Genomic DNA, 13,896 nt, shown 5'->3' with positions numbered 1-13,896 from the left:
AATTTAAGTGCAATCGGGTTGCTGCTTCCATTAAACAAAATCCATCTTGACAATATCCTCCAGTTTCCACACAATTCGAAAACCCCAGAGGCGAGAGAGTCTGGATGGGGCTGGAGGGAGGGGGTGGGGAGGGGCTGAGAGCTTGGGCCTGGGGTGGGAGCGACAGGGCGCAGCTGGTCCCGGGCAACGTTGTTCCCGGAATCCCAGTCCTTGAATGCCCACGTGGACGGCACTATTGAGATGGATGTAAAACAAGGACAAACACAGCGCCATAAAACCCATTTCCTGGCCTGGGCTCCCAGTTCATCTGCAACTTGCACTTTTCCAATTACCAGGCCCTTCTGGAGCACGGGTGGGAAAGTGCGGCCACTTCCCACCAAGTGAGTGGCTCCAGGTCGGCTCGGATCCGGGACAATGCCGTGGGTATTTTGGAGGGGAAATGATACATCCCCATGGCCGAAAGCAATGGGGCCGATTCAGGCTTTGTGGTGGCCGCTGATGTCATTTCAGAGAAAGAGCTAAAAAGCTGCTTTGTTTTTCAGACTGTGTTTCTGAAATTGTCTTCTTCTTCAAAAAAAAAAAAAATCTGATTTTATCCCAATGTGGATGTTCCAAACCCCAAACCTCTAATCCAGGCCTGCTTGAAGGCCCCTGCCCTGGGCTGGTGCGGGCGCCAGTGGGAAACGCAGAGGTCACCCAGTTCAGTCTACCACAGGGCTCGCTGCCGGGACCCTCGTTTGCTGCTGGCCTGTTGGGGGGCCCGCGAATGGATGGAGGGCGGGGAAGCCAGAGAGAGAGGGACATGTGTCTTCTCGCAGGCCGCCGCGGCTATCCAAGAATGCCACAGCGTGTCTTCCAAAGTTCTGCCTTCCGCGAGTGCGGGGGAGGCTCACCCTTGGCTGACATGCTGGGAACGTTGTCGGGCTGGCACTCGAAGCCGGAGAAAGAGGAGAGCGGGACAGGAGAGACCAAGGAAAGGCCCCGCCTGCATGGCTGGAGGGTGGAAGGGGTTAAAACAGGCCTCCTCCCAGCCAGAGCGCCCCCTCCTTGACCCCCTCTGGTCTGCCCAGTCTCCCGCGCAGGAAAGGACCAGCACGGCCCCTCTTCACAGTCCCGGAATGTGACGTTGCTGTCTGGTGGGTGGAGTATGGTTGACCACTAACTGCCAGGTCGAAATTGTGCTGGGTTGCCCAGTACTGAGGCCCTACTGTGTGGCTAAGTTCAGCTCCAGGGCCGTCCTATGTGTCATCTCAGTCGATCCTCACGGCAGCGCTGTGGGTGATCCATTTTACAGATGGAGAGGTCGGTGATCAAAGAGGTAAAGGCCACCCCATGGGAAACAGCAGAGCTGGGATTCACGCCTGGGGCTGATGGCTTTTCCTTAATTCCTGTACCGCACTGCCTTTAAGTAAAGGATGCCACGGGGGGTTGACATGCCCAAAGATATGCTGACATCCTGACCTCTGGTAGCAGTAAGCACGACCTTATTTGGAAAAAGGGTTTTTGCACATGTGATCAAGGATCTTGAGATGACAAGCGTCCTTATAAGAGACAAAAGGGAGGTGACACAGGCACAGAGAAGAAGGCTGTGTGGAGACGCAGGCAGGGATTCGGTTCTCCACATCTCTGCTTCTCCCAGGAATGCTCAGAAGGCTGCCTTACGATGCTCACTCTACTGGTGGAAACCCGAGGCCCTCAGAAATTCGGAGGCTCATACCAGGCATGGGCTGGGTGCCAGTTACGAACGCTAGCTGTGTGACAAGCCGCCCCCAACAGTAATATACTAACACAACAACGGTCCCGTCAGCAGCTCAGTCAGTGTCTCTCACGCGGGTCCACCTAGACGGGGGCTGGTCGGGGTCGCCTCGTGGGTTCAGCACACTCTTCTCTCTCTGTCCCCCAACGCCCCCCCTGCATTGTGTCCCCCACGGCCCGGCCACCCCTGACCCTCTCGCCAGCTACATGTTGGCCATAGAGTGACTGGCCATCTGGGCATCTTACGTGTCCGTCAAAGATTCCCGCAGTGTCCCAAGATAGAGCAGCAGAGGCTGCCTGGCCTTTTCTAACACACCTGGGGAGTCACACAGAGCCATGTCTGCCATGTGCTATTCAGGATGCAGCACCCCCCTAGACAAAGACCATCACAGAAAGCCTGGCAGGTCTCAAGTCCTCCCTGACTTGACGGCCCATCCTGGCCCCTCTGGCTCTCCCGCGCTGGCTCCTCTGTGTCTCCCTCCTCTGCTCTCCAGTCCCCCGGCCGCAGGGGTTCACAGCGTGCCCCGAGAATGCCAGTGAGGACGGTCCCACCAGAGAGCAGGGCCAGCTGTCTTGGCTTCAGAGGCCCCGGCTCCACAGGGGTCTCGAGCCCTCACAACCCCCCGTCCTCCCCGGCCATGTGAACACGACTGCATCCCAGGGAAATACCTGTGATGGTATTTGGACAAACACCCGTGATCTGAGCTCTTCCTGTGACACGGCCACAGAGCTGCCAAACTTCTGAAGCAATACTTTTATAAATGAGGTGTATTTTGGGTGTTGGAAATGTAAGCTTCAGTGCTAGAGCAGGTGTGGCCATGGACTCAGCTCTAACGGGACAAAATGCACAGTCTGTGGATTTCTACCACAGGTTTATATTTTTAACATTTACAACCAATAAACATTAGCTCCAACATCAACATAAGAAAAGGAAGACCATAAATCCTTCCTTTCTAGTAGTAAAGGGAACGGAGTCCCAGACCATAACGCTCGCTGTCATATTTTAATAGCAACTGTTCACAGACTGCTTGCCCCGTGCCAGATTCTGTACTAAGCTCTTTGCATTTATCGTCTCATTGGGTCCTTAAACAACCCTATTATTATTATTATTCCCATTTTACAGAGAGGGAAATTGACGCTTAGAGATGGATAGTCACTTGCTCAAGGTCATATGTTAGCAAAGGGCAGAGCCAGGGAACGAACATCCGTGTCACTAAATGAGTACTGCATTCATATCCCTGTCACTGAAGCTGTAGGGGGCAGAGTATTTCAAAATCTACACGTGGGCATTTACTGAAGTACCTGATTGGAATGCTCCGCCTTTGAACAAGTTGATTGTCACGTGAAATTTGGAGGTACTGGGGCTGAGGGGGCTGAGGGGGTTTGACAAAATTGGGAGCTAGTAGATGACTTTGTCCTCGAGCTCAGCCCTAGACCAGGGACACGTGAGGTATTGTCTTAGGGGATTCCTTAGGCACAGGGGAAGCAAGAAAAGGCAAGGAAATGCTCCTTTTGTGGAGAGAGATTCTGAACAGGAAACAATAGAGAAGACCAATGACCCGCAAAGCTGGTTCTTTGAGAAGATCAATAACAATAATAAACATCAGATAAACAACAAGGTCCTACTGTATAGAACAGGGAACTATATTCAATATCCTGTGATAAACCATAATGGAAAATAATATGAAAAAGAATATATATATATGTATATATTTATGTATATGTACAGTCACTTTGCTCTACTGCAGAAATTAACACAACATAGTAAATCAACTATACTTCAATACAATTTTTTAAAAAGCAATGTCAAACTAAATAAAAAACAAAACTCAAGTACAAAAAAATAAAAGATAAACATCTAGCCAAGCTGATCATGAAAAGGAGAAAGACACGAATCACCAGTATCAGAAATGAGAGTATTGACACCACTACAGATCTTGCAGACAACTTGGAAAAAGTGGACAAACTGCTTGAAAGACACAAACTACCAAAGCTAACTCTAAAAGAAACAGATGATTAGATAGATAAGAGTACTCTCTATTAATAAATTATATTCGTAGCTAGAAACCTTCCCACAGAGAATACTCTAGGCCCATAGGGCTTCACTGGTGAATCCTGTCAAACATTTAAGTTGAATAATTATTCCAATTTTACCCAAACTTTTCTTAAAAAGCGAAAAGGACTCATTTAATGAATCAGCAGTATTACCCTGGTACCAAATCCAGACAAATTTTAAGAAAAGAGAACTACAGACCGATATACTTCACGAACATGGAAGCAAAAATGCTAAGCAAAATTTAGGAAATCAAATCCAGTGATATGTAAAAAGGAGAATGCATTGTGACTAAGTGAGGTTTGTCCCATGAAGGCAAGACTAATTGATTAGAAAGTCAATGTAATTCATCATATTAACAAACTAAAACAGAAAATCATACGATCATCTCAATAAAGATAGGAAAAACGTTTGACAAAATCTAATGCCCATTCCTCATTAAAAAAAAAAAAAACTCTCAGAAAACAATGACTAGAAGGAAACTTTCTTCCCTTGAAAAATACAAACTATCACAACCTCACCATACACCAAAGTTAACTCAAAATGGATCATAGATCTAAACATAAAACCTAAAACTATAAAACTTCTGGAATAAAAGGATAAAACATTTGTGACCATGTGTTAGGCAAAGATCTCTTAGATTTGTCATAATCTATAGCTTTTACATACACGTGATCTGTGCATGAACAGTGTGAAATTTTGAATTGCATTAAAATTCAAAACTTCTGCTTTCAAAAGACTCTGTTAAGAGAATTGAAAGACAAGCTCTATCATGAGAGAAAATATTTGAAAATCATAGATCTGATAAAGGACTTTTATTCAGAATATATAAAGAACTCTCAAAACTCAATCATAAGCAAACAAACAACCTGGTAGAAAAATGGGCAAAAGATTGGAACAGGCACCTCACCAGAGAAGATCTATGGGTGGCCAAGAACCACATGAAAAGACGCCCTGCACCATTAGCCATTTGGGAACTGCGCATAAAAGCCACAGTGAGGTACCACTGCATACCTGGGAAGACAGCCACACTGAAGATGGACCACACCTGTGCGGGGTCTTCCTCAGCTCGTTGCTGGTAAAGCCCGGTGGAGTTTCTGGAGGTAAAAGCCATGAAACTGTGGACGTGCCCTAAGCCTGCAGCCCTGGGAATTTCTCATGCTCACAGCAGCCCACACTCAGCCTCCAGCAGCTTGTCATCTGAACAAAATGTTCCTCCCAGTTTACGGCTCCTGCAGCTCCTGTTGCAAGGAAGTACATTGTACTTACGACCTTCTGATGGTTTGCCCTTTGACCCCAATTCTCTGACGTGTCCAAGAAAAGTCATCGATCTTCGGGTTGTTCAGGGTTTTTCTTGTGGTAAGCATGGAAGTGATGCCAAGCTTCTTACATGTCAGAGCTGAAACTGAAAGTCAGGACAACCACTTTGGAGAACAGTTTGGCAATTTCTTAAAAAGTTAAACATACAGCTGCCATATGATGTGGCCATTCCACCCTTAAGTATGTATCCAAGAGAAATGAAGGCAAATGTAGGTAGCAGTTTTGTTTATAATAACCTCAAACTGGAAACAACTGAAATGTCCATCAACGCATGAATGGATAAGCAGAATTGTGTTATCTCCATATAATGGAATATTACTCAGCCATAAGAACAGAAAAAACTATTGATCCATGCTACTGTACATCAACTATAATTAAATAATTAAAAATAATTTTAAAAATTAAAATAAGTTTTAAAAAAACTATTGAAACACGCTACAACATAGATGAATCTCAAAAGAACTGCCAAATGAAAGAAGCTACGCAAAGAAGAGTACATAGTTTATGATCAGATACATAAAATTCTAGACATGTACAGGGACAGGAAGCAGATGGATCACTGCCAGGGGATGAAGGCATTGTTGGGTGGAAGCAGGAGGGAGGGATGGTACAGGGGCATGAGGGACATTTAGGGGATGATCGTGGTGATGGCTGCACAAGCACGTACACATGCCAAGACTTACTGAATGGTTCGCTTTAAACACGTGCAATTTATTCCATACCAATTATACCTCGATTAAGCTCTTTAAAAAAATAGTCTGAACAAGAAATATTGCCCTATTAGAGATGTTTTTCTTTTCTAAGAGGGAGGGCCATTAGAAACTGAATCTAATCTAGACATTAGAGATTTTCAGCTGTGATTCTTGAAGCCTGAGGCAGAGTATGATTTGCAAAGACGGCCACCACCGTGTCTCATGCCCAGGAGCTCTTACACGTGACCTGCCTCTATAATGCTGTCCCCTCCCCTTGAACCTGGTGACCTTGTGACCACCAGTAGAAAGGAGTGGAGGAAACACTGCATGACGTCCGAGGCTAGGTCACAATAAGCCACGCAGCCTCCACCTGGTTCTCTGGAAACTTTTCTTAGGGGAAAGTGGCCACCAAATAAGAATTCTGAGCACACAGAGACCCCCATGCTGGAGAGGCCACGCGTGGGCACTCTGGGCAACAGTCCCAGCTGAGGGCGCAGCCAACGGCCACCATCGACCACCAGCCATGTGAATGGAAGACCTGGGATGTCCAGGCCAGGGGAGCCATCAGCTGCCTGCAGCCCAAGCTGACACCTGGCTGCACCCCCACGGTAGACGGCGGGGGTAACTGCCCAGCTGAGCGGCTAAATGGCTGATCTGCAAAATCGTGAACAGAATAAAAGGGCTTTTGCTTGACACCAGTTTGTTCTGGGGTAGTTTGTTACACAGCAATAGTGGCGAGACTGGACCCTGTCAGGGATCACCGTACAGCAGGCAGAGGGCAGAGGATCTAAAGGGGTGGGGGCTCTGGGACATTTGCTCAGATAAGGACGACTTTGATTGGTTGAGGGAAAGGTCCTCTGATGCAGCCCAAGCCCCTCACCTTGGAGATCGGGTTACGGAGGCATGGACAGAATAAGACTAAGTTAGGATAGTTCATATGGCTTAGAAAGCGGATGTGCTGGTTCTCACAACTGAACCTTACAACTCCGAGTCCAGGGCTCCAGCCTCAGCACTTCACCCACCCACTGGGCCCTGGGTCAACCCCCAGGTCGGTACGGTACTCTTTTAACGGACCCACTATCATCTCAATAATACAGACTTTAAAAAATAATGCAAGTTGTCGATCTTCCAAAAGCAAATCTATTTATTAGAGCAGCGTCATCAACCCTTGTATTTATGAACTTTCAGTGCTGATTTGAGAGATCTGCTTTGAATCCAGCAGATCGTTCCCACCTGTGTGACTATAACCTTGTTGTCACAACATCACCTAGGGAAGCACGTCTGTAAGAAAGTTGTAGGAAGAACACAGCGCTCTCGCCCACATATATTTCGTCCAGTTTCCACCTATGCAGTGCTGGCAGCCCCTGTGAGCATCTGCTGTGTCACCTGTCCCCTTCTTCCCCTGTAACGCCAGGGACTTCGGCAGGCCAGTAAGCCACAGTCGGGAATGCAGTCAGAGACCATTAGTACAGGAAGCACGGTGAGATCCAAAGAAACCATGAACCAGTGAGTTGGAAAACACTCCATGAAAGGCCTTTTCAGCCTGTTTCTTTCAGGAGGAGTTTGTTTTTGGATTAAAGGAGTTTATTCAGGTATTCACAAATACCCAGGCTCTGCACCAGCTGGAGAGTGGAAACCCGTCCGTCATGATCAACTGCCATGCAGGGGACTGGCATGTTCCGACTGGGGAATACACGGATGAAAGCGGCGTAATTAGGTGACACGCCTTCAAAGGAGATGAAAGGCCCAAAACATCCTCAAAAACGTAGGCAAAAATATACCCTGAAATCACTACTTTCTTTATTTTGGATGTAGCAGTTCCAATTAAAGGCTGGGTGTCAACGGCATGGAATGTAGCAGTCTCGCACTGGGGTTCTTTCATTCTTTTTCTTTTTTTCTTTCCTTGCTGGGGGAAGAAAAATGATGAAGTGTCATTCCTATATTTCCTCCACTCCATTGGCAAGTGGTGTAAATTCCTCCCTCCTTAAAGGAACCTTAGACTAAGTTGGTGCTTTCATGGCCTTCCCCTCGGGTAGGAGAGGGGACAAGAGGACCAGGGGCTAATGGCACAAGTATCTGACAGCCCCCACCCCGTCCATCAAATTTTTCTCTGAGTTTTCTGAATGGCTCATTTGTATTCTCAACTCCTTTGCTTAAAAAACAGGGTCTTTTCTCTGTTTATATTGCTAAGAAAACACACAAAGTTCCATAATCTTCTTGCAGGCTCCTTTTCCTTAGACAATTCTTATTCTCTGATTTTGTTAAATTCAGGAGATTGGCAGGTTTTGAGGATGCAGGAGTTCTGTAGCTGGGGGACCGATCCATCTATTCCCCTCCGCTGATCATTTTCAGATGAGAAAATGGAGCCCCAGTGAGGTTGGGTGTCTGACTCTGAGCAGCAGGACTAGAGGCAAAACAGAAATTTGGGGGATTTCGATCCCCATGTGAGTGCTTTCCCCACTGTTCAAGCTATTCCTTTTCCATTTGCCTGTATTTTTAATCCTTTAATGGTCACACTCCGACTGCATTTGCAGCACTCATTAACACATATTTAAATAATTATGGAAAAATCCGCGTTTTATGCATCCTTAAGCACTCTGCCCTCTGGGTTTCTGCAGCTGGATCTGACGGAGCTCCAGCGATTTGGCACGCTGTAACGGGTGCTCTGACGGCCTCTTCTCCCGTGTGGTCTTGAAGCAGCCGCAGAACACCTGCCTTATTGAGCCCCGGGTCTCCAAGATGCTCGCACAAACACTTGGCTTTTTCTTTTTCTTCTCTCTCTCGCTCCCCCTTCCCTTTCCTGCCTGAATTCGAGGGTGCAGAATGAATGTGCTATTGAAAGGCCATTTTGACAACACCACTAAATATGGATTCCTCTTGGTTGCCAGGATTTCTCCAGTTTAGATCAGGGTTGCACGGAAGGGGATGGGAGGGTATTCATTGCCAAGACAGTGGTTATAGCTTGAAGTAGAAAACATATATATATATATATATATCCTGCAGTAGAAGACATAAGTATATAGGTATGTATAGATAGACAAATATATGTCTTCTTTGTCTATGTGTGTGTGTGTGTGTGTGTGTGTGTGTATCCAAACATGGAGTCACACTGTCGTGTGCTTCTGTAGTAGAACACTATATTATGCTCATTTTCCTTGTCAATACGCCTAAAGTTAATGACATATATTTCATCATATGGAGGAGCCATCAACTTCAAAAGCAAGTGTCTGCTGATGGACAAACAGAAATTTAGTTTATTTAATTTTGCTATTATTGACAGCATTTGATAGACACCTTTGCATACACACACACCTTTTCAATCTGGTCTGAACACTTACTTGGGACAAATTCCTACAATGTTGTCCTATAAATGTCTGCACATTTTAAATGTTGACACATATTGCTCTTTTTAAAATAATTTTATTGGGGTATAGTTGCTTTACAATGTTGTGTTAGTTTCTACTGTACAGCAAAGTGAACCAGCTATACATATACATACTCCCCGTCTTTTTGGATTTCCTTCCCATTTAGGTCACCACAGAGCATTGAGTAGAGTTCCCTGTGCTCTACAGTAGGTTCTCATTAGTTATCTATTTTATACGTAGTATCAATAGTGTGTATGTGTCAAACCTAATCTCCCAGTTCATCCCACCCCCTTCTCTCCCCCCTTGATATCCACATGTTTGTTCTCTACGTCTATGTCTCTATTTCTGTTTTTTATATAAGATCATCTATATCAATTTTTTCAGATTCTTCATACATGTGTTAATAAACGATACTTTTTTTTTCTGACTTATTTTACTCTGTATGACAGTCAAAAAGACACCTGCAACCCAATGTTCACTGCAGCACTATTTACAATAGCCAGGACATGGAAACAACCTAAATGTCCATCAACAGAGGAATGGATAAAGAAGATGTGGTACATATATACAATGGAATATTACTCAGCCATAAAAAGAAACGAAATTGGGTGATTTGTAGAGACGTGGATGGACCTAGAGCCTGACACATACTGCTCTTAAGAAAGGTGGGGGTGATTGAGAATTCCATCCCCTGTGTTAGAGGATGCCCACTCCCCACTGCCTTCACAAGCACTGTGTCTGGTCATTAAAAGCAGTCTTTGCCCATGAAATTTTGAAATGTCCCATCGACAGAGGAGGTGAGAATGGAAGGGTGAGGAGGGCCTGGGCTGGGAGGGGGTGGGCAGGGGCACTTGTGGAGAAACTGGGACTCTCGTGCACGGCTGCGGGGGATGGTGCAGCCACTGTGGAAAACGGTATGGCAGTTCTTCAGAGAATTAATAAAATTACTATATGACCCAGCAATTCCACTTCTGGGAGTACACTCAAAAGAGCTGAAAGCAGGGACTCAGACACTTATACACCCACGTTCATAGCAGCATTATTCACAAGAGTCAAAAGGTGGAAGTAACCCAAGTGTCCCTCGACAGATAAATGGCTACACAAGACGAGGCCCATCCGCACAATGGGACAGTTCTCAGCCTTAAAAAGGAAGGAAGCACTGACACCTGCTACAACATGGATGAACCTGGAAGACATTGTGCTAAGTGAAAGGAGCCCATCACCAGAAGATAAGTATTGCATGATTCCACTGATAGGAGGTACTAGACTAGTTAGACTCATAAAGACAGAAAGTAGAACGGTGGGGGCCGGGGGTTATGGGGAGCTAGTGTTTAATGGGGACAGAGCCTCAATTTGGGAAGATGGACAAGTTCCGAAGACGGATGTGGTGATGGTTGCACAGCAACATGAACGTACGTAACCCCACGGAACTGTACACTTAAAACAGGTTAAATGGTAAGTTTTATGTTGTGTCTGTTTTATCATAATTAAAGGAACACCTGACAGCAGCAGCACCCACGAGGGGTGCCTCCCTCACTATTTGGGGGCCCCAGAGTGAGGCGTTTGGGAGCCCCGCCCCCAGAGGACCAGTGATGAAAGGAGGCCCTTAGGGTCGACACAGGGTGGGGGGCGGCGCCCGGTGTGCCCAGTGCAGGGGCGGCCCTGTCCCATCCATCCAGGCCCAGGTGCCACCTTCGGGAGCCAAAGGTCACCCAGGGGACACGCTCCCGCAGAGAGGCCACCGCACTGCCAACGTGTCAACACGTCTGCACTCAAAGGCACTGGTGGAGATAAGAATGCAGAAGAGGTGTAACCTAAGTGTCATCTGAAAGCTACCAGGGGCTTAGCTGCACTTCAAAGACGACACAGGGCGGGGCCCAGAGACAGCCAGCGCAGACAATGCGGTGGGCCAGTGATTGTGACTTATCATGTTCCACCGCTGTCGGGCGGCTGGCGTGTGAAAAGGTGGAGGGACCTCTCCGTGGGGCTTTACGGGGATCGTAACTGATAAATCCCAGGAAAGGTCGAGAGCTCTGAGCGTGAAGGGACACCTCGTCCCCGGCAGCAGCTGAAGTCTTGAGCCCCCATTAACCGATTAACCACAGTGAGAAGAGCAGGGCCGGGAACACAAGAAGGAAGACTCAGGCAGTCCCAGGCGGGAAGCGCGCAGTGTGCCCACGGAATTTGACTCGCATTCCAGGAAGATGAATGAAGGCGGAGAATCTAACTCCCCCAAGTCTGGGTTACTTTAGTCCAAATAAGAAAAAACCCCAGGTGCCTGAAAGTGCCCTGTGCTAGCAAACACGACGCCTTCTCTGCAAATGGCCGAGGAAACAGGATTCCCACCATTTGGTGGCAGTTTTGTTTCAGGAGGAGTTGGTGGTGGGGAGGGCAGGAAAGAGCGCACTGCATACCTTCCGTTGGCCTCCGGGGTGGGGGTCAGGAAAGGGGGGCCGGTAGGGGCCGGAGGTGAGAGGGAGCTGGCGTAGGAGGGATACACTCCCCTTCCCTGTGGCGGGAGCACAGGGTGGGGAGTGCAGGGGGATGGGAAGTGAGCCCAAACAATCACAAATTATTTGGGTTTTTACTTGAGGACCGCGAGAAGCCCTGGGATGGTTTCAGAAGAGACGGTGGGTTCCACGGCTCAGGGTCACGTCTCAGGCTGAGCAGTGGGGAGTGCGTTGCATTGGGTGGGGCAGGGAGGCAGCTGTTGGGATGTCTGGGGCCAGCTGATGCTGCGCGGGCCAGGGGAGTGGCCGTGAGGACCCAGAGGTGAAAGGAACTGGGTGAGGCTTAATGGGGTTCTTAATGAGCTTTTCCTAAAGTGCTTTATCACAATTTTTTTTTTTTTTTTTTTAGCCAGCTTCTGCATTCTGTCTTAGAAAAGAGGTGACATAATTTGTATGGCGGGCATGATCTGGGAAAGGAGAGGGAGGGAGCGTGCAGAAGCAGAAAAACCAAAGACATGGTTGGAGTCCGATTCCTCTGCCAGAGCTGTCATGACTGTGGGAATCTCATTGACCACATCACCTCCACTCTAGCGTAGAAAATAGCAGAGAGCCGGCACCCAGTGTCAGGAGGCATCAGAGTCCAGAGCCCACTTTACTACTGGCGAGCCTGGCTTGCCTGACCCTGACGTTGCCTGCCGGTTGCAGGCACAGACGTCCGTGGCCCCCAAGCCTGGACGCCCCCGTTGCTCACATGTTAATGCAGAGCTCTGGCCCTTAGCCTGTGCAGTCTGGTGGGTGCCAGGATGACCAACTGGGTGAGCCACCCGGGATGGCATAAGTCCAGCATGTGCCGCCCAGTCTGCTCCATCAGCAGAGCAAGTAGACACCCCAATAAGGAAACGTGGGGATGGAAAGGCAGGGGGTCCCCAGAGGGGCCATGACTTACCTTGGTGATTCAGATCAGCAGGGGTACGCTGGCGGCTGCGCATCTGTGTGCGTCGCAGGCTGCAGGCGGCAATTTGGGGACACAGCCTGGGATGAGTGGCCAGGGCCTCGGGTGGGGCCCATCGCCCGTCTGATCCCAGTGTCCTCTGGAGTAGGACGAGTGGGTGGCCCTTACATGGTGAAGGTCAGGGTCAGTTTTAAACCCGCTGAGTCTGCAGTAACAGAGGTATCGGAGGAGACCTGTCTGAGGCCCAGAGGAGCAAAGAGCAGAGCCCAGGAGCGAGACTGTGGCTGGAGATGTAGATTCAGACTCATCGGGAGGCTGACGGGAAGGCAGCTTGGATGCTGGGATCACAGCCTGGCTCCAGAGTCGCACTCCGCCCCCTGCTGCTGTGACACCTGAGGCCACTGGCTTCCTCCCTCCTGTACCTCAGTTTCCCTATCTGTGAGGGAGGGACAGTAACAACCCCCCCTCCCCAAGCTCTGGGAGGTCAGGGAGCTGCATATGGAGGATGCACAGCACGGAGTCGGCCTCCAGAGATGTGGGTTCATGGTTTCCACTCCCTGCTCAGCATTTTGCTGTATATTCTGGAATCAAGAGATGTCAGAGTGTAGGATAAATTATGAGACCCATACGGCCCAGGTCAAACTTGCCTAGACTGCTAAAAACACCTCTGATTTAACTCTGCAGAACACTGAGTGGTTTAACCTTTTGGGTTCTTTAAATAAACTCTCTCTGCTCTGAATGCCGTTCTAGCTTGGACTGGAACCAACAGAGCAAACGGCCCCTCTGCCGTTGCACCGTGCTCGCTGAATGGGCCTCCTTACCTCCTCACCGGGCGGTGGGCTCGGGGCCGTCTGCAGTCACACTGCACGTGTCAGCCGTGAGCGAGGGCCTTGGAGAGACAGCCACAAACGTCCCTGGCTTGATGGAGACATTGCCTTTTGGGTTACTCCACTACCGGAATGTTCTGCTTCCTGCCAAAGATGGTCAAGTCAGGGCACATCTCCCCATTTTAGAGAAAACAACAGTTTTACAGGGAAACTCCGACACAGCCTTTCATGAGCACGAACAAAGGCTCCCATCCCTCCAGTGCATCTGGGGACCCAGGAGATGGCATGGAGTGATTTGTGATTAAAATGCTCCCTGTTTTCACGTGCAAGAACCTCCTGGAAAAGTGGTCCTGAAACAGCCCAATTCCAGAGGGGAGGCTCCCAGATGGCAGGTCACTCCCGCAGACGTCAGGATTGAAGACCCCATGAGGTTATGGTGCTGACTCCAGGTCAGACTCAGGGAGACCCCATCCAAGCTCTGC

General features: G+C 48.5%; 1 long non-coding RNA gene across 1 annotated transcript in view; it reads right to left on the bottom strand.

Annotated features, from left to right (window-relative positions):
• LOC309795096 overlaps positions 1-13,896 on the bottom strand; it is a 32,498-nt gene that overhangs the window by 17,192 nt on the left and 1,410 nt on the right. The window contains exons 2-4 of the long non-coding RNA XR_014292216.1: positions 13,409-13,558; positions 12,582-12,792; positions 5,078-5,213 (exon numbers count right to left, since the gene is read on the bottom strand). This is a non-coding gene — a long non-coding RNA (uncharacterized lncRNA). The remainder of the gene's footprint in view (positions 1-5,077; positions 5,214-12,581; positions 12,793-13,408; positions 13,559-13,896) is intronic.

The sequence above is a fragment of the Mesoplodon mirus genome, assembly GCF_964341445.2.
Source record: "Mesoplodon mirus genome assembly, chromosome: 19".
NCBI classification, from domain to species: domain Eukaryota; kingdom Metazoa; phylum Chordata; class Mammalia; order Artiodactyla; family Ziphiidae; genus Mesoplodon; species Mesoplodon mirus.
This window is presented reverse-complemented; position numbering and strand designations above follow the sequence as displayed.